The following is a 21,076-nucleotide window of genomic DNA, read 5'->3' on the forward strand; positions in this document are numbered from 1 at the left end:
GTACACTCATCTTAAGTCTCCATGTAAAAAACACTTATCCCAAACATTAAAAAAGCTCTCCTGAGGCAGGAAGAAAAATGTCAAACCATATGACAAGTCAAAAAAAACCACAAGCAAGAATTGTAGCACTAACATGGGAACACATTAAATTTCATGGATTTTTTTCCTTTACTTCAGGCTGAATCCTGAATTCTTAACTCAGATAATTAGTCCAAATGATGACAAAAAGACTATTCGTATAGGAAGGTTTTGCAGGAGAACCTGGGCAAGTTCATTTAGGCATACATGTAAAATAGGGTTGAGATCCCTTCCAAACCTAATTTTCTATAGTAAGGATTTGGGGGACATTAGATCATAAGTCTTTGAGAAAAAATTATTTTACAACAGGGTAGGCAATTATTTCGGGTAGAAGGCTGCTTAACGAATTTTGGTTAGCTGTTGAGGTCTGCATGGATAGTCCCACTGCTTGACAGCTGCTCCACCCCCTGGTCACCATCTTGGGACTGGAAGTCCTGCCCTTAACCCCTGACCTTTGTCACCTGAAGTCCTTCCCCTTGTCCCCTAGAAATACTCCTGGGGGGGGGGGGGGGGGGATTGCCATCTTAGAACCGTAAAAAAACCAATCGTACACTAAAAGACAAAAACTACTATAACATATTTTAATTTTATTACAAAAAAAAACCAAACTGTATATTGAGGTGATTGCATAAATAACTCAAAAATAAAATCTTAGTCTCGTACATTGTGTGCGTGCGTGTGCGTGTGGGGTGAGGTGGGGTGGTTGTGTGGGGGGGCATAGGTTATGTTGGGGGTTGTGGGAACAGGGTGTGGGTGTGTGGCATTTGTGGGCTCTGAGAGAGGGTGGGGGGTCTGGGGATCCCCCTGCACTCCCTCTATGGCACAGCAGTAGCAGGCGGGGCACTCAGGACACTGGTGCCCAGCAGGGCACAGCTCCAGCCAGCACTGCACATCACCAGCGCTCTGCACACTCTCTGGGCATGGGAGGGAAGCCCCAGGCACTGGAGCCAGCTGCCTTCCCTGCCCTGCAGGGGAAGGCACCTGGAGCTTCCCTCCCCTGCTGTGCAGCTCCAGAGGAGAAGGCAGCCAGTTCTTGCACCTGGGGCTTCCCTCCAGTGCTTTGCGAATGCAGGGGGCTCCATGTGTGCAGCAGGGAGCACTGGTGATACAGACTGTCTAGCAGAGGCTGCATCCCTCGCTGCAATGTGCAGCACTCGCTGAAGCTGTGCTCCAAAGGCATGAGCACCCTGAATGTCCCATCTGCTGCTGCTGCCACCACCTGCTCAGGCTGCATGATGTGGGGGGACTGTGGGGAAGCCCCCAAAGCCCCCCACCCTCCCTCATACCCACACCCTATTGGGCCCACCCAATCTCCGCACAGCCACCACGCCCCTGGGCACAGGCTCCACGCAGCGGCCACCCCAACCCCATACTCTGCACTCCAGCCCAGCTGCAGCTCTGCCCCTGCTGCTTCCCTACTTGCTGCCTGGAGTCAGCAGCAGACCAGGGAAGAAGAACAGGAGAGCGGTAGCCACAGCCCCACCCGGAGGCTGTGTGCTGGCTGGGCCCTTCCACCCACGAGGGTGGGAGCGATGCACAATAGGGTATGTCTGGAGGGGGGAGGGTGTACATGTGGGCACCTTGCTCCCACCCTCATGGGCAGAAGGCCTAGGCAGGGTACAATTTGTTTGTGGGCACGGTGGAACAGATGGAAGTGCTTGGCAGACCAGATCCAGCCCACAGGCTATATTTTGCCTGCTCCTGTTTTAGAACTTTCTATAAAGAATTTAGGATTCTGGCTTATGGTTTATTTCATGTGTAAAATACCAGAGCTACGTTGTTCAAGCAGGTATGCTCTCCCTGAACTTTGGGCTTCTCTATATGTGAAAAAAACCTTATTAACTTGTCTCCTGTTTTATCTATCCGTCTTACATCATCAAAAAGTCACATAGGAGTTCATGGGACCTCAATATTATTCTAATTGTACTCCTTATCAAAGGAAGTAGTTCTGTGCCTGGTACTGCATCCACTTCACTCACTATATGGTTGGCTTGGTAGCTGGTATGTGGGCCAAGTTAAACAAGCTTCCTTGATTTTGAAGGTCAATCCAGCATAAATTAAACTACCTGACAGAGCCCTGCAAAGAACATATTTAATGAGTTATTTGTGTTATAATAAGGTTAGTGTAACCTGCAAGTTGTATTTATAATCTGATTAAATTAGGTAGGTATTAAGAACAGGCTGCTGCCAGTCCAAATCTTGTACAGTACAGAATCCAAAAATTACAAAATGGTGAGTAGGTACCATGTCCTGATGAACTTTATTCAATGTTTTTTTCCAGTATAGAAAATGGGGATACAGCAAGGTTCTAATGGCAACTTGTTACTTACCTTTTGATCCCAGTGCCAAAGAAATGTTCATATAACATTCTGCAGAGATGTGAAGCCCCTTACAGCCACTTGGCTTTGCTGAAGTTTAAGGCTTCCTCTGTTTCCTGAAAAAAAAGCAAGAGATGCATCAGTTGAAGGAACTGTGGGACCTTTAGACCAGATATTTACAAGAATAAAAATCTATTCACTCTAAGAGACCTGAGGCATTGTAAAGGACTTTGGCACTGACCTCCAACACCTCTGCTTGTCCCTTCCTTATACAGTTTGGCTTGGGACAGAAATTGCAGATAAACCAGTATAAGCGATGAGCAGCAAAATGGAGAAAAAAAAAAAAAAATCACAGATTTTCCCCTTTACCAGAGGAAAAAGCAGATTTCTCATTTTACCAGAGAAACCCGCAGATTTTGCAGTTTTGCAAAGAGCTCCCTGCAGGCTGGCAGAGTTCCAGCCTGCAAGGGGCTGGGTGGAGCAGAAGGAGGGCAGTCAGGCAGGGGCTACCATGTGTATGTACAGCCTGGAGAGCAGCTCCCACTGGTAAGTGAGAAGGGGGATTGAGACCCACATAGGGAGCAAGGGAGGGAGTTGGGCAGGGCTGGGGTTGGGGCTGGGGCTAAGGCCGAGCTCTGTGCTGTGCTCTGCTGCAGTAGCCGCCGGGCTGTGGACCTGGGTCCCTAGCCCCATAGCCCTGGCAGCTGGAGGCCCGCTCCAGCAGGGCTGGGACTGGCAGGGGGCTGTGGGTGGGGAGCAACGGGCACCAGCAGGGCTTGGGGGGGGGCTGTGAGAGGGAGTGAGGGACATGAGCAGGGCCAGAGAGCTGGGGGGGAGATAGGGGGGGATTGAGAGGCACCAACAGGGCCAGGGAGGCTGGGGGGGGGGGAAGGAAGAGACTTTCATTTTACATTACAGATTTGGGGGGTTTTAAAAATCAGAGAATGAGAGGTTTTAAAATCAGGGAAAACCAGGATCCCTGGCAATGAAAAACTACTTCAAATCTGTAATACAACAGAAGTTCAGTGCACATAAACTGCTTTCAAAATGGCCAAAACTAGTTTAAGATAAGCCTGGATGTACCTGATTTAAGTTAAATCAGTTTATTGAACTTCTTCCTCAGGTCCCCTTCAGATTCAAGTTAACTCACAGTCCCCCAGCATCCCACAATGTTTTGCATGTCCCCTACAAACTTGCTTTCACAGAGTAGGTGGGCTAGCTTTGGCCCAAGCCCTCTGCAGAGAGGCATGCTTTAGTGCCCCCCTGGCTTCTGGCCTGGGCCACTGCAGGCATGTGGTAGCATTTCCAGAATCAAAACTGAATGTCTGTTCACTGGCTTATCCGTTTATTCTACACAGCATAGACAAATCTGTGAAGATTGAATTGGTTCAGCCTCAGGCTTTTTGACTGTCTGTATTTAGTCCTCATGGTCTTAAAGTTTAGTAGAATTATATGAGTTCATAAGCAAGCTGTTTGTGCTTTGGAAAACTCATTGTATCAGTGAGATGGCAATAAAAAAATATGTTTATATTATACAACACTACCAGAAAGAATGCCAAGGAAATGTAGTCTACCAACCAAGGAAGGCTATAGAGCTATGTTACCTTGCTATAGTATTAACTGGGGAGAAAGGCTCAAAGCGATGACATAAAAATTAAATAAAGCAATACGAAAAACCCAAAATAAAGATATAAGCTTTTCAGCCTGAATTGCCTACAAACTCTGTTCCACGTGGATGTACCCTTATCCCACATGCATGCATTATAGCATCATATCATAAAAGAATAGGAAACTAGTAGAGAAACACTTTGGGGTGAGAAAGGAAAAAACTGCATTCTGGATTTAGTTGGATAGTACTAATTCAAACCTGGCAGTGTCACTGCTCAGTTGCAAGTATCACTGCACAACTGCCAGTAAACAGCCCTCCTCTCCCACTTAACATCCTTTTTCTAGGACTCAGCCTAATCTAGACCAAGTTAAACCTTTTTCTTCCTTCCATCCTAAGCAGAATCTTCCTCACCTACTGCTTATTCTTCTCTCCCATAACAGAAGATGAGATCTCCCGTCTCATGGTCTCTAGTGGTATGAGCCCATGTACATTTGGAGCGGTTTCAGAAGGGGAGGAGGGACCCTTACTTGGAACCACACAGCATGTGGACAAGCTAGAAATGATACAAGTGTAGCAGAATACCTCCAATTTTAGCAAGGCTTCATCCAGGATTATAGCTGAGACAGTTTTACTACATTTGTTTGGCTCCCAGCTTGTCCACACCCAACAGAATACGAGAGCTGCTATGCACTCCCAATAAGCAGCTCCCCTATGGACATGGCGTCACATGTTTGTGTATCCATGCTTTCTCTCTCTCTGGTGCCTGCCAAAATGTGCCCTCTTTTTCTCGACATGCCCACTTCACACTTCTGCTAACCTACTACTAGCTCTGAAATCCTCTTTGGAGATCGCCACCTTGTAGTAGTGGAGAGGTTTACATGTTCCAATGATTCTGAGAGCAAGGCCATCGGGAGCTTCATGCTCCTGGTAGGGTCACCCATGGCAGCAAGGTTGAGGGGGAGGCTTCCGATTAAGAGTGATCCAAAAAGACCTCAGCAGCAGACCAGATGGAAGAAAAGCCTTTTTCAGTGGCTGTGAAGGCAGACAAAAGCTGCAGCAGATCAAGGGTCTCCAATCATTTTGGATTCCATACCATTGGACTTAGATCCCTATCTGTCAAGGACCATGAGTTTGTTGGCATACGACAACATCCTCATGCTAAAAGAAGTCACACACATGTGTCTTACTTATGGGAATCATACATCACCTCTGCACAACAGTAATGTCCTCCAGTGATCAGAGCGGTGATGGGGACAGGACTGCAAGATCTGGAAGTTCCTAGTCATGGCAGTGGGTGTTTGCTTTGCTGATCACTGCCTCATCTGTTCCTTCATGTCCATCAGGATTACTCTTAAATGAAGAATGCAAAGGAAGCAGATCAGGCGCAAGTTAAACACTGAGTGCTTGAAGGAACCACTCAAGCAGAGAGAATTCCAGCAACTCCTGAATGAGACACTACCAACAGAGCACCCAGAAAGAGCACTGAACCAGACTCAGGACAGCTATTCTCTCATCCTGTGAGAATACCATAGGATACAAGACCAGGAAACATCAAGACTGGTTTGATGAAAATGACACTGAAATTCAAGGTCTCATCAACAGAAAACAGAAAGCTTTCTGTGCCTGGCAGAATGACATCAACTCTGCCATCAAGAAAAATGCACACCAACAAACAAACAAACAAAAAATCAGAGGTGCAAAGGAGAACACAAGAACTGAAGAATGAGTGGTGAATTCAGAAATCCAAAGAAATCCAACATTTTGCTGACATCCATGACACTCGTGGCTTCTTCAGTGCCACCAAAGCTGTCTATGGCCCTACCACTCAAGGCCTTAATCCTCTAAGATCAAAGGATGGAACAACACTCCTCAAAGACAGTGAATCCATCAATGCTCACTGGAAAGAACATTTCCGGGACCTTCTGAATCATAACTCAGCTGTCGATGAAGATAAGATCAACAATTTTCTGCAAAAAGCAATCAATCATAGAAGACCTTGGTTTGCCGCCTACCCTTCAGAAAATGAAGAACAACAAGGCAGCCGGTGTTGACGGAATACCTGCAGAGATTTTCAAAGGAGGAGGAGAACAACTTATGCGTCAGCTTCATGTCCTCATCCTTAAAATCTGGAACAAGAAATCCCAGCCAACCAAAGGGATGCCTTGATTGTTACCATCTTCAAGAACGGGGACAGAGCTGATTGCAGAAACTACTGAGGCATCTCATTGTTGGCCACTACTGGGAAAGTCATCGCCCGTATCCTCGCTAACCGCCTTCTCCCACTTGCAGAAAGAAATTCTTCCAGAATCTTAAAGCAACTTCAAACCATCTCGAGGAACTGCAGACATGATCTTTGCAGCATGTCAAATCCAGGAGAAGTGTTGTAAACAAAAATTGACTTCTGTAAAGCCTTTGATTCTGTAAACTGTGAAGCCTTATGGAAAATCCTGTCCAAAACTGGCTGCCCAAGCAAGTTCATTAGTGTCCTGAGACTTCACCATGACAACATCTCAGCAAGGGTTCTTAACAACAGGAATCAAAGAGAACCATTTGAGGTAAAAAACTGGAGTGAAGCAAGGTTGCGTCATCGCTCCAATTTTGTTTTCCACCTTCATCTTCACCGTAATGCACCTCGTCGACAGATCTCCCACCCGGAATTGAAATTGTGTATAGGATGGATGGAAGACTTCAACCTCAGACTCAAGTCCAAAATGAAAACCACAAGAACATCCATAATGAAACTCCAGTATGCAGATGACAATGCTGTCATTGCTTAATCTGAAACGGACTTCCAAACCATTCTTAATGTATTCTCGGAAGTCTACAAGAGGATTGGCCTAACTCTAAACATCAGGAAAACACAAGTCCTTTACTAACCTGCTCCAAATGGAGAAACAAACCCCCTCTCCATTCAAATCAATGGAGAATTGCTGAAGAACGTGAATCACTTTGCGTATTTTGGAAGCCAGCTTTCATCAAAGGTAGACATTGACACAGAAATACACCACCACTTGAAATGTGCCAGATCAGCCTTTGGACATCTGAATAAGAGAGTCTTCTTAAATCACGACATCCTTGCTGAAACAAAGCTCTTGGTTTATCAAGCCATTGTCATTCCAACTCTTCTGTATGGCTCGGAAACTTGGAGCACATACAGAAGACATCTCAAGAGCTTGAAAGAGTACCATCAATGGTGCCTTCACAAGATCCTTCAGATTAGCTGGGAGGATAAATGCACAAACATCAGCATCTTGGCTGAAGCAAATTCCAACAGCATTGAGGCCATGGTCATCCAAAACCAACTTCGCTGGACAGGTCATGTTGTTTGCATGCCTGACTCCCACTTTCCAAAGAGAATCTTTTTCTCACAGCTGAAAGAAGGTCAGTGAAGTAGCGGAAGGCAAAGAAAGCACTTCAAAGACACCCTGAAGGCAAACATGAAGAGGTGTAACATCAACATCAACACTTGGGAGACCCTTGCTCAGGACCGACCAAAATGGAGGAAGGATCTTTGGGAGGGACCTCAGCACTTTAGAACAGCTCGGCGACAGGCAGAAGAGGAAAAGAGGAACAGGCGAAAAGAACATCAGAACATCTAACACAGCAATGCAGTGCCCCATCCCTCCTGGATACACTATTAAGATCCCTGGAAAACAATTTTACGCATTCACAAGTGATCACCCATCATCATCAGCTCTGAAATGGTTCTTGTTTGACCTCCATGCTTGATGCAATACTCTCACGCTAGTGTGCAGCCACAAGCATGGGTCAAGACTTCGTAGCAAAACCTAGTGGGCATGTCCACAAATACAGGCTTGTGCACTTGCAGCAGCTCAAATAGGAGTGGCACAAATTTGAGCTGGGGATTTTTGCTTCAGTGCACATGCCTGGACTTGTATTTTACTGTGGGGCAAATTGTGCCACTTCAGGCAAAATAACTCTGCCCAGGTCCTCCCAGATTGGCAGGCAGGGGGTGCTAGAGCCTGGTGCCAGCACCTGTGCTGGCCCCAGCAGTATAATAACCTGCCCTGGCAAGCAGCTCAGGGCTACTTTTCCTCAGGAACTTCTGAGGATCCCCCACCTTTTTGGTCACCCCATCTGTGGCCCCACCAAGTACTGGGACTTCCTGATCAACCTCCTCCTGGCCCTGGCCAAGTGGGCCTTGTACTTGACCAGGAAGGAGGCTCTGGCCAGGAATGTGCCCGGAGACTGTGGAACCGCTTTACTCTCACTTGTCTGTGCACGTTTCTGGGCAGAGCACCAGTGGGTGTCCACCAGCTCCTTGGATGCCTTTGAGGACTGGTGGGCGTGACCTGGGGGGCTCTTCTCGGTGTCCCCCTCAGGCGCACTTATTTTCAAAGGTTTTGACCCACTCAACACTCCCACCCTGATTTTTTCATTAGTTGTCCCAAGAATTTAGTTGTTCCATTTTTCCATTAGCCCCCGTAAAAAGGGGCTACAAGTTAGCCGGGTGGGCCTTGCCCATGGCAATCGGATGGACAAATAGATAGGAGCGTCTGAGGCCCAGCCAGTTGGTATCTGGGGACACTACCCCTTGTGCCAGCTGGGTTGCTGAAGCAGTTCTGACCTGGAGTGATCCCTGCCCCCTCTACCCATTGCAGCTGCCTGGCAGTGGGGGCTGCTGCCTGGCTATGACCTGCTGCCACCTGCGACAGCATCTGCCCCCCCTTGGATCCACGGCACCATGGCTGCACACCTGCCAGATCTGGATGGGGTGCCCCCGCTCTGCTATCTGGGCAGCTATTGCCCAGAAGATGCGCTCCTTGCAGTGGCCTATTCTGAACTGTCCAAGTGGTCAACAGGTCAGCCACCTCATCTGCCCTCCAACTGGGTCCCTACTGCTGGCCCTGGACAGGCTCCTCTGCTTGGTTTTCACCATTTGTTTCACCATCAGAAATCCTGGCGTTCTTCATTTAAAAATTGCAAACTCTCTGATAAGAATCTCAAATTATCTCATGAAAATACCCAAACAAAGTGTTCTTTCATTAAAATGAAATGCCACTATATATAGAGAGGGCAATGTTTTATTGATATATTTACAAGTTTAAAGCAATTTGGAAGCCTACCAGTGCCTCTATAATCATAATTAAATAAATTCTAAATATCTATACACTTTGGCATTTACTTTTGGCTTTTTTGTTGTAGAAAAATAAGAGCTGCCCCTTCACTCACCAGAATGTGCAGCGCTGAGCAGCACTGATATGCTAGTGCCCTGCCCCTGCCCTTTCCCCTCACTCTCAACCCACAGCCTGTGCCTTGCCCCAGTCCCCTCACTCCTGACCCACAGGGCCAGGTATGTGGGTGCGGGTTTGTGGGGGTGGCTTGGGGGTGCTGGGTTTGAGGGTGGACTGTGGGGTAGTCCATGAGGGGGACTGCTCAGGAGGGCTGGGTCCCCTGCCCCCCCCCACAGCTCCCGGACTGCCCACTCCACAGGGGACACAGCCCCCCCCCCCAAAACAGGGCCACAGCCCCCAAACAGAAGCCTGCAGCTCACTGGCAGCAGCAGCAGTCATTGGTGCATTCGGGACCTCCTGGCACAGCCGCCGCTGCGCAGTGCGGGGCAGCGCGGCTCGGCCCTGGCCACCTGGTGCTGCCTCTGCCACATTGCACGGGTGCAGCCCAGCTCAGTGTGGTGCCATATAGGGCCATGCATCTTCAGGCAGCTCCAGGCTGTTACCTGGGGCCCTGCGCCGCTCAAAGGGACCACCGGTCATGCCAGGCTGGGTCCTTTATGCATGGAACCAGCTGGCCCAATGAAGCATGAGGCTATGCACACAGGACTCAGCCCAGCATAACAAGCAATCCCCACGAGTGTGCCAGGCAGGGGGCTGTGCCACAAGGCCCCTGAGCGCCCTGATACCTGCTGCTGATGACCTGTGGGCTGGGGCTGGGGCCGGGGCCATGTGGAGGTGGGGCATGTGGGCCCTGTGGGGGGTAGGCAGGGAACCCACCCCTCCCATGCTGTGCCCCCCATCAAGGCCCTCCCCCCAGCACCTCCTCACCTCCTACTTACCTGGAATGGAGCCCGGGTCCAGGTCCCTGCAACCTGCACAGCTGCTGTCCCTGCATGGGCAGGCAGCATGCTTCAGCACTGGGGCAAGGGCCAGCCACAGAGACGCTCTGGCTGGCTATCAGAGTGTCTCTATGGAGGACCGGAGCCTCCAGTTGCCCTTGCCCTGCATCCCCTCCCCGCATCCCCTCCCTTTTTATTTTGGATATTCAGGTATTACATTTTGAGGACTCACCCCCGCCCCCCCAGCCCTGCTTATGACTTCATAACACAGGGGTGGGCAAAATGCGGCCCACGGGCCGGATGCAAGCTGCCAGGCCATTCTATCCGGCCCATGGGGCCCCTAAAAAATTGAGAAAATTCATATTTATCTGCCCCTGGCTACCTGTCATGCAGCCCTCGATGGCTTGCCAAAACTCAGTAAGCGGCCCTCCACCTGAAATAATTGCCTGCCCCTATCATAACAGAAGCTATTATGAAGTCATAAACCTATCAACATAAACCCACAAAGACTTTCAGGAAAAACAAGATGGGCAAATATGCAGCACGGGGAACATTTTTTTTGTTCCCAGCGTGCCTCTTGCCGCGTCTCAAACTGCTTTTAGATAACGCAAGAGGCACATGCGGGCTCATCTGGATCCACCCAATGTGTTTAAATCATGAAGCAAGGGATACATAAGGGTTTCAGTAGGAGGGTAGGAAGGCAGTTGGGGACATGCAGAGTTCAAATTACTCTCACTTTGTAGCATTACAGAATGGTTTAAGACAGGGATGTCCAAACTTTTTGAATGTGGGGCTGGATCACAAACTTTATAATCACCCAGTGGGCCAGCGAGCCATATTCAAAGACGTCACAGGAAGTGGTATCATATCAGGAAGTGATGTCACGTGACCTTTGACACCAATTAAGTTGCAGGGGTTGACATGGTGCTGGTTGACATGGCATGCATGCCCGGGTTGACATGGTGCTGCAGGAGCCGCTGCTACAACCGGGTTGACCTGGTGCTGAAGAAGCTGCGGGGCCAGGCCGGGGTTAACCTGGGGCCCGCCCAGCCTGCCGGTGCCATGCCCGGGTTGACATGGTGCTGCAGGAGCCGCCTGCGCAGAACCGGGTTGGCACCGGCCAGGAAAAGCAGCATGCAGCTGAAGCCGGCTTCCCATGTGCTGCTGGGGAAGGGAGGAGGCTGACCAGGTCTGCAGCAGCCAGCAGAAGTGGCGGCAGAGCCGTGTGCTGTTCAGGACTGACTGGTGCAGGCTTGTCCCGTCCCAAGCGGCACACGGCTCTGCTGCCGCTTCTGCTGGCCAGTGCAGACCCGGCTTGGCTCCTCCCGTCCCCAGCAGCATGTAAGAAGCGGCCCCCTTGGGGCCGTGCACGCGGGCGGTTGGGCCCGGAGAGCCACAGTTCCCAGGGGGAGAATGGCCAGGGGAGCAGGCATTGCCTTGCTGTGGGGCAGGGCAGGGCAGCTGGGCTGGCTTGCAGTGGTGGTTTGGGGAGGCAGGCGCAGGCCAGCACTGCCTGTGGCTGCTGCTTGGCCTCCCATGCACGGCCGCTCCCTCGGGCCCCGCAGGGGTAAGTAGCTCCCCTCCCCTCACTGCCGGTTGGGGCCTGCGGGCCGGCTCCGCACGCTGCAGCGCTCCCTGCCCACCTCGCTGCACTCCGCGCACCGCAGTGCTCCCTGCCCACCTCATCGCGCTCCCTCTGTGCTCTCTGCCTGCCCCACCACCACTGCTCTGCACCCCGCAGCGCTCCTCGCCCACCTCTCTGTGTTCCCTCTGCGCTCCCTGCCCACCCTGCCGCCGCCACTCCATGCCCTGCAGCGCTCCTTGCCCACCTCTCTGTTCCCTCCGCACTCCCTGCCCGCCTCGCCTTCGCCGCCGGCTCCACGCCGCTGCGGCTCTGTGGCCGTGGCTTCACAATACCATGGGCCAGATAAAATGGCTTGGTGGGCCGCATGATGGCCTGCAGGCTGTATGTTGGACAAGTCTGGTTTAAGATAACAGTACAAATACCGAAACTTTGAGCTACATTCAAGAATGTCTGAGTGCTTAGTTAATTTGAGCCTCCACCCAGCCATAACATAGATAGCAATGAAGAGAAGGATATGGGCGTTATAGTGATTCACAAACTGGATACCAATCAATATGCTGACAAAAAAAAAAAAGAGGCAAAACTAATTCTGTGATGTATTAACAGGGGTCCTTGTAGGCCAGACACAGCAGGGAATTATCCAGCACTCCTGAATCTGGTGAGGCCTCAGCTGGAGTACTATCTTCAGTATTTGGGTGCATAGTTAAGACAGGTAAACTGAAGCGAGTCACAAGGAATAAAATACAGATAAGGTATTTAGAAATCATGACTGATGAGGAAAGGTTAAAGATTCTGCTTAGTCTAGAAGAGAGAAGACTGGGAGGAAAGAAGGGGAACATGATAACAGTCATTCAGTATTCAAAGGCTGTTACATAAAGGATGCCAATTAATTGTTCTTCAGGTCCTGTCAGGATAGGAAAAGTAGTAATTGGCTTAAATTATAAGAGATAATGTAGGTTAGCTATTAAGTTGTCTAACCATAGGGATCTTTAAGCATTAAAACACACTACCTAGGGAGATTTTGATCTTTCTGTGAGAGAATTTTCAGAATAGTTTAGATAAGTTTCTGTCAGGGATGGAGTTACTGCCTCAGGATGAGGAGATGAAATAGATGATATCTTGCAGTCTCTTTCTTTTTTCATTCCTATGATCCTAAAGTGGCTTATAACAAGGGGCCTGGAAAGATTGCAGGGACACTGACATGAGTGGAGGTCTGCAGGTCTCCTTCAGTGCTATTCCATATGCATCAATTAGTAATATCTACGGCTTTCTCCAAACAAAGCAAATGTTGCAGGGCTCTTTAAAAGAACAAATGAATATCAGAAGCAGCAGCTACCTTGAAGTGAAAAACAATGATTCCTTAAGCATTTTCCTTCTATTTGCCTCTTAAGCATTTGAGGCTTTGTCTGCATAGCAAACTGAATTAGTTTTACTTATTCAATGTAAAAGTTAAAAGTAGTTTACTTTGCTCATATACAAGACTTGAGTTTTACACTTATTTAAAAATCACACTGAAAACCATCTATCCTGTCCTTTATTCACTTTTCACTTCATTGGTACCTATGAAGTCATAAACCTATCAACATAAACCCAGAGACTTTCAGGAAAAACAAGATGAGCACAACCTGATTTTCTATTGTTTTAAAAAGAGGCCTTGAACTTTTGGCCATTTTCCAAAGCTTTGCTTTTTTTCTTTTTTCGTCCCAGTCTTGGGTTGTTAAAAAAAAAAAAAAGGAGGAGGAGGAGGAGGACATAACCTTATTTTTCCCTGCCCGTGTAAGTCACTGAGGGGGCACCTACTGCAGACACATTTCTGCTTCACCTTTACTATAAGACAAGAATTTATTTCAGCCTCTTAAACGATGGTGAGAGGGTTACCACAAACTTGGAATCCTGATCATTTAAGAAAAAAAATGCATTATGAGTAAATTCAAGGATGCAAGTTCTCTCAAGCACCTTGTCAATTTGGTTTCACAATCAGAGGTTTCTTCCTTTTGTTCTGTTTCTGTTTCTAAGACATTTTCCTCTTCCCTTTGCAATATCATAGGCCTGCACACAAAGTGGACAATCAACTATAAAAGTTATGTCAAACTAAAGTGAAAAATAAGAAGTGTTTCTTCAATTTGTACTATAGCAGTTTGAAGTATCACTTATATCGTGTCTTTTTGAGACTAATGCCATTGTATGGGATAGAAGAAAAAGGATTCAGACATTAAAGACAAAGAAAGATTTCAATAAATAAAAGCTTTCTGAACAACAGAAATATATTTCAGCCTCCTCTCATTTACTTTGCATCGCACAACATAGCCCAAACAAGAATTTTTGCAGCTCTGAATTTAACTGTTTCCTCTAAAGAAAAAGATTATGTTCCCAGAACTTCAAGGTTACAGATAAGCCTAGAAAGTTCCAAGTTGCTGGTTTTATTTCTAATAAATGAAATATATCGGAGTATGGAGAGATCTGAGATTCCTTTATAAGTGAATGAAACACAACCATGTGTTGCTTTTTATTATCTAGTCTCGGACTAGATATACTAATTTGCCATTTAATCTTCTGTGGGAGATAAATAATGGAATTAATTGATTGAATTGTTCAGCTGCAATAACAATTTTATTTTTCTATAGCAGGAACAGACTTGGCTACTTTCCTTCATTTACTGATGTGTTCACAGGCTATCTCACTACAATTATAGATTATTCTTCACCTCTTTTTTTAGACAAAAAAATATTAATATAAAGTGTCTCCCCAAAAGGTCTAGCAATTAAAATCCCTTTAATTGAACATTTTCAACAAACTCTCATTCTTGCTTAAGCCATGGAAATAGAGCTTAACCCTACCACATAAGCTGAAGTTTTGGTTTTCCTATTTAAAATATGCCAATTTATGCTAATCATTTAAATAAATTGGTGCCTGCCATACTAGTTGTGGAGGTGATGGCAAATGGAATTTGTCACTTTTGGCTAGGCTTGTCCATAAAAGATGACAGTCTGTCTTTCCTTTAGCTAAGTTTGTAATAGATGAGAGGTAGTGAATTTAGATTTAGGACAACATATTCAATGGGAAGAGGAAGCCCTTTGAAAAAGGGGACAAGATTAAAAAAATGAAAACAAATGCCAAACTATTAATTCAGTGCTCTATTTTTACAGCAGTGCCTGTTCTGGATACCATATCATCAGCCTGAAACAAATCTGTATTCTGTCCTTTACAACATAGCAGTTTAATGTAGTTCTGAAAAAGGGAAAAAAGCCACCCTCAACACATGTACACAAACTGACAAAGGGCTCAGGAACAGAATAGTAGCAGTGTGACTTCAATCCTGAGAGAGAGAGAGAGAGAGAGACTCCCCAAAGATACAAAAGCACTTTAGTAACAGCAAAAAGGCTCTTTGAAACACAGGTGCTGATCCTGCAAGACACTGACTATCCTGCACATCCCGCTGACTTTAACACAAGCTGAGGGCATTCCAAATTTTTCAGAACTCTGTCCACGTAAGCTGTTATAATGGACTGCACTGATGACCCATCTATATTATTATCCTGCTTCCAATGGTAGCTATTATCTGATGTTTCAAGACAAGATAAAAAGCTCTATATAGTTTTCCCCATAGTATAATATGGATGCAAAAATCTCTCCCTGATCTCTACTGGCAATCATATGACACCTTTAAGCATGAGGTTTGGTTTCTTTGTCACAGTTTGAGCTGTGATATTAATCCTAAGTGCTGGCTCAGACTTCAATTACAATTGCTGGGTCAAGTGAATGTAAGGATAAACGCCTTCAATTTTGCTATTATACATATTCACGTTTTATGAAATCAATATTACTGGCATTCGAAAAGCACTCTTACCATGTAGCATGCTGAAATGGACATCTGGTATTGGAACAAGATTAGTAATGAGTTTCAACAGAAATAGCTGGGGGGAAGTGTTCTTGAATTAAAATTATACTTAAGAAGCAAAGACAGCAGAACTTGATTGTTTTTGAAAGTTTAATCTACGGCATTTCACAGTAAGCAACCACAGGGTTCTGAAAGGGCTTTACATACTTGTAGGGATCTTGCATAACTTAGCGAACTCTTGGTAGCTTTTAATTAGTCCACTGTGGTTTGCTCAGCAGGACTTATGCAGGTACTAAATGACTGAGCAGTAACAACTGTGCAGTCCGCTGCTCACGTAGACGCAGCCTGTATGTATCAAGCAACCAAAAGAAAAGCATGGGACAACAGAGCAAAGGCAAGAACATACACAGATGGGCACCGTGAGCTCTGGAAATCATATTAAGACAGTTAGCAGTCATCCATAATTCTCATTTTAAGGCCGAGTACCTTCTAATATTAGCAAAGAACAGAACATACAAGTTGGAACAACTGAATGTGTTTGCAGATGGAAATTTGGATCCAACAGATAATAGTTGCCCTACTTATTCCCAGGACTCATGGGTCAGCACCAGATTCTCGGGTATTTTAATAAAGAGCAATTTACTTAATCCCCAAAGATTTATAAAAGAAGATTTACAAGATTTCACATTTCCATTTTAAATGAGTTCTGTCAAGCTAAATACTGAACAAAAACCTGAACTCTTTACTCAAAGAAGACTTGTCATGAAATCAACAGGAGCTTTGTCTGAGAAAGGATTGAGTGAACACCAAGGGTTTCAGGTTACTATATCTGAGATACCCCAGTTTTCCTTATATCACAAGGCACACCAGGCTATTAAAGCTTAAGAATTACAATTGCTTTACGTTGAACTACAAATGCAGTTTTTTCACTTTTGCATCTGAAGTAGATAAATTAGTCAAGTTTATTTTTTCTCATATAAGTGGAAGCTAACTGCAAACTGAATGTTATCATGCAGCAATACAAAGCTACACTTTGCAAATCAAACACGATCTGGGAATGTTCATGGAAAGATCTATTAGGATTATGTTGTATATTTTGGAAGAAGGCTTTTTGGGGAATTAGGACGGGTACAATGAGGTAAAACTGTATAATATCGTTCTACACATGGGAATGTTGAAATGTTTGGAAATTAAAGGTCTTCACTTCCTGTTATTAAAGTTCCTGTTATAGTGCAGTCCCATGCTACACAAGTGTTACAAGTAAAAACAAATTCCTTTAGGAAGAATTTTTTTTTTTTTTTTTTTTTTTTTTTTTTTTTTATATTCCACGAATGCTACAGAGCACTTCAACTGAAAGTCCTGTCATGGAAGCTGAAGTTCTTTCACTAAGCTCAGAGTTGACAATACTGCTGCAAGCTTAATTCAAAGTAACACTACTAAGATGTCAATGAGTGTAAATTGTGCATTTCATACTGAACACTGAAACAGCAATAAACTGATGACCTTGGCTTCAGCTCCTAATAGTTAGATGCCTGTAAATAGGATGACAATGTAACTACTGCCAAGAAGTGTTAGACACTGTTAGTTTCTATATTCCTGGGTCAAATTGCAGAAGGGGTAGGTACCCCAATGGCTAAAGAGTTCTAATCAGAAAAAAGACTGACAAGGAAACTTTTGCAGCACTGTTCTGAAAACTCCCTAAGTAATACAATACTAAACAATTCCAAGAGTATTTGAACTGTTATTCTAGAAGTCTGAGATCTATAAAGCCAACACAAGATTTACACAGTTTCATTAATTAAGAGACAATAGAGGCCTTAAAAGTCCTCTAAGAGAAAAGTTTTCTAAACGCTGCCAAACCAGGTTAAAAATGCTGACATGCAGCCAACCCAGGTCCACTCAGTCTAAGCAAGCAGAAGTCCTAATTTAATTACCATTATCCTCAAACAACTTCATTGTTTTTGCAGCAGAAATCCCTCTTGGTTTTTTTTTTGCATACCACCATTCTTATTAGCCTTCAACTCAGACAAGGGCAAGTAAATATTATCTATAAACATTCTGCTGTCCCATAAGTCCTGGTGGAACAGTGGCCGTAACTCCCATGCTGTTTTCCAGGAATGTTATGACCCTGGTTCATCCATCTACACTGGTAATCAGAGAACTTCAGTGGATGTGTTTCAGCACAGCTATACCAGTTCATATCAATTAAGGATTTGGTACAATATTGCTAATAAAAGTTAGGTAATTTTAGGTGTCTGAATAATAAAGACAACTTGTTCCCTTAAAAACAATTAAAATCACAACTAATCAATTTGTTCAAATTAAGTCTCAAAGCCTAATGAAAGAAACCCAAACCAATGTACCTCAAACTTGTAATAAAGAATTGCTCAACAGGGTGCTACATAAGTACTTTACTCCATTAGGTACAGACAGTCAAAAAGCCCAAGGCTGAATCGATTCAGTCTTTGCAGGTTAGTCTAAACTGTACAGATTAAATTGAACCAGAAATGAACATTTACCTTTGATTCAGGAAATGCAGCCACAGGCCTGTAGTGTCTCAGGCCAGAAGCTTAGGGGGCACTAGAACTGGGCACTTGGCTGTGTGTTCACTTCCTCTTCCTACTACCCCCAAGATCTCTGGGATTTGCAGTCCAGAATTACAACAGCAGGACTGTACAGGATTGCTCATCATTTCCTCTTCCTTCTTCCAGGTGCTTCTGGGATTTGTAGTACACAGTTGCAGCCAGCGAGAAGTTTAAGCAGGGGAAAGGGTGTTTAACCCCTTCCCTGGTCCTAGACCCCAGCTAGGGTTTGCCAGGGAGAGAGCCCCCCTTCATAGACTGGGTCACGGGTCAGCAACCCCTGGCACGTGTGCCAAGCACTGCACGTGAGGCCATTTTGCTCGGCACACCACCGCCAGCCTGGGTTCTAGGCAGCTGCTGCCAGCCACGAAGTGCAGGCTGCTCCCAGCAGGCACCTGGGTAGCTGTAAGCCCTGCTACAAGCAGACCAGACTCTGTGGTTGACAGCAGCTACCCAGAGACTGGGTCAGTTACAGCCAGGAGGCTGCAAACATCTGCTCCGGGCTCCGGATTACCCCACCGTCCGCTCCGAGACACTCGTGCACCCGCCAGTATGGAGCTGATGCCAGAGCCCCAAGCAGCTGTTTGCAGCCTTCCAGCTACAGCTGGCCCAGGCTCTGGTAGCTGCTGCCAAACACAAAGGCTAGTCTGCAGCAGGGCTTGCAGCTGAGCCCACCTAACCAAACCCAGCCCCCCACCAGGATGAGGCTGGTGCTGCCCCTTGCCAGGAGCACTGCACCTTTTATGCGCTTAGCTGTGCATGGTGGGTGGGTGGTTGGGCTGATGGGCAGGTTCCCGGCTGGGGCCTCGGCCATCTGTGCTGCATGGGCTGGCTCCCCAGGGAAGCACAGGGGCTCTGGCGGAACTAGGGCATTGTTGGGTTGGACTTTGTCCAGTGGCCCAGGAGCCTGGCTTCATGCATCTGCGCATCTGGTTCTGTGTTTGTCTGCCTCTGTCTGGTTCTGTATGTCTATGTGTGCACACGTGTCTGGTTCTAGATGTGTGTGTGCATGTGTCTGTTCTGGGTGTACTCTGGTTCTCTTGTGTTTGTGCATATGGTTCTGTGTGTGTGTGTGTGTGGTTCTCTCTCTCCTTTTACTTCCTCTTTCTCTCTCTCTCCTCTTTCTCTTACTTGTCTCTTTTTTTTCTCTTCCTCATTGCAACGTGCTCAACAAAAAAGGAATACACGACAACAAAGGCAACATTTATGATTGTTAAATATACTAATATGCAGTGCATCCTGCCATGTACAACCCCCCATTTTGTTTTTCTGGTGTGCCAGCACTCCGGCACCTTCCAAGGTAGACATTGTGGTTTTTTCGACACTCCAGCCAAAAAAGGTTGCCTACCCCTGGACTAGGCTATATCCCAAACTGGGCTTTCTCCTCCCCCTGCTTGTCAGCCAGCCACCACTGCTCCAGCTATGGAGCAAGGGGGTGGAGCTACCCCTGCTCTCTGGAGCAGACTTGGCTGCAAAGCATGCTGGGGGACTGTGATTCAACTTGAACCAGGAAGGGGTCTGGGACAGAAGTTTCATAAACTGGTTTGACCCAAATCAGTTAAGTCTAATATTACATTCAGCCATGTTTATCTTAAATCAGTCTCAGCCATTTTGAAACTGGTTTATGTGCACTGAGCTTCTCTTCTGTTACAGGTTCAAACCAGTTTCTGATCACTTAAACTGGTTTATGTGTAACTTCTGTTCCTAGCCTTTAAGTCCATCTGCAGACCTAGAGGTTTTGAACTGTTTAGACAGGAACAATCCTGCTTTGAGCAGGGGGTTGGACTAGATGTTCTCCTGAAGTCCTTTCCAGCTCTATTTTCTATGATGTGTTTACTTTCCAATCAAGGTTTTGTTGCTACCACTTGAAGTGATGTTCTCCTTCTCAGCTCTCCAGCTCAGACAGAACTAAGTGAATAGAAAGTGGAATCGTGCAATAGTTTTGTATGTCAGTAAAATGATAATCTTTGATTAGTGTGAACAACAATGGGTATAGGGATTAGGGTAAGGCAGTCAAAGTAAAATGTTACTCACAAGTTAGCAGTGGCAGATATGGGGAAATGAGAAAGGAAGATTGGGTGGGAAAGTTTACCACAAACTTCTATTAAATTTTTGCAGACTAGTGACTCAGGTTAAGATTTTCAGAAACTGGGGCCTAATGTTAACCTCTGAAACAGCCAAATAAGTAGTCTCATTTTATAAAAATCACTGCATAAATGGAAACTGCTCACTACCCAGCACCTTTAAATAACCAAGCAACTTAGATATTTAAATTGGGATTTAGAAGCCTAATTTAAATCATTTTTTAAATTCTTGGTTGTGGGTTTTCTATTTAATCAGCTCTCTAAATATGCACTCATTTTATCCTTGCTGTATGGGGTTATCAGTCACTCATTTTCTAAATAGGTTGATACATGCACTTTTTAAGATTCTGTTGCAATATGCTGTCATACCTAACATTCCTATCTCCTACACACCTCAAAAAATATTTCTCTTCTGCTGACAGAAAAGCTGTTTAACTTTGCATGGGCTACTGCTTCACTGATACAGAGCTCTGCAGAACAAAAGGTAACTGGTAGGATGGTGATTTTGGTATTTATAAACCACACAAAAGAATAAGTATTAACAGGCCCTTCAGTCTATCTAGAAAGAATGATTTTCTGTTTCAGCCAGGGTGCAAAGCATCAGTATTTAGATTCAGAATCTCAGCTGCTTCCCCGTGGTATGCATCAAAATGTTAGAAGAGGGCATTCATCATTTTTTCTATCTCAGTTTATTTTGAGCCACCTGTGTACATAGAATTCCAAAGGAAGGGTGAACAGGTAGAGAATAAAGTACTAATTTATTTTCCTATTTAAACAAAGCTGCCCATATCTGAAACCACAGAAAGGGACAACAAACCCATAAGCTTGTAAGATCATTTGCTGGAAGAGTTTCTGTTGCTTTTCTGAAAGCTATACAAGTGTATATGGATAAAAATACACAGGTCACATTGTGTTGGTTGGAAACATTTGCTATTGGGTAGCATATGA

The 21,076-nt window shown here is 45.8% G+C and overlaps 1 long non-coding RNA gene across 1 annotated transcript in view; it reads right to left on the minus strand.

The window, feature by feature from the left end:
• The window catches only part of LOC109286097 (uncharacterized), a 34,595-nt gene extending 16,412 nt beyond the window's left edge, over window positions 1-18,183 (minus strand). The window contains exons 1-2 of the long non-coding RNA XR_002094021.2: window positions 17,982-18,183; window positions 2,409-2,512 (exon numbers count right to left, since the gene is read on the minus strand). This is a non-coding gene — a long non-coding RNA (uncharacterized LOC109286097). The remainder of the gene's footprint in view (window positions 1-2,408; window positions 2,513-17,981) is intronic.
• Window positions 18,184-21,076: the final 2,893 nt, after the last annotated feature.

The sequence above is a fragment of the Alligator mississippiensis genome, chromosome 10 (assembly GCF_030867095.1).
Source record: "Alligator mississippiensis isolate rAllMis1 chromosome 10, rAllMis1, whole genome shotgun sequence".
Taxonomy (NCBI): Eukaryota; Metazoa; Chordata; order Crocodylia; family Alligatoridae; genus Alligator; species Alligator mississippiensis.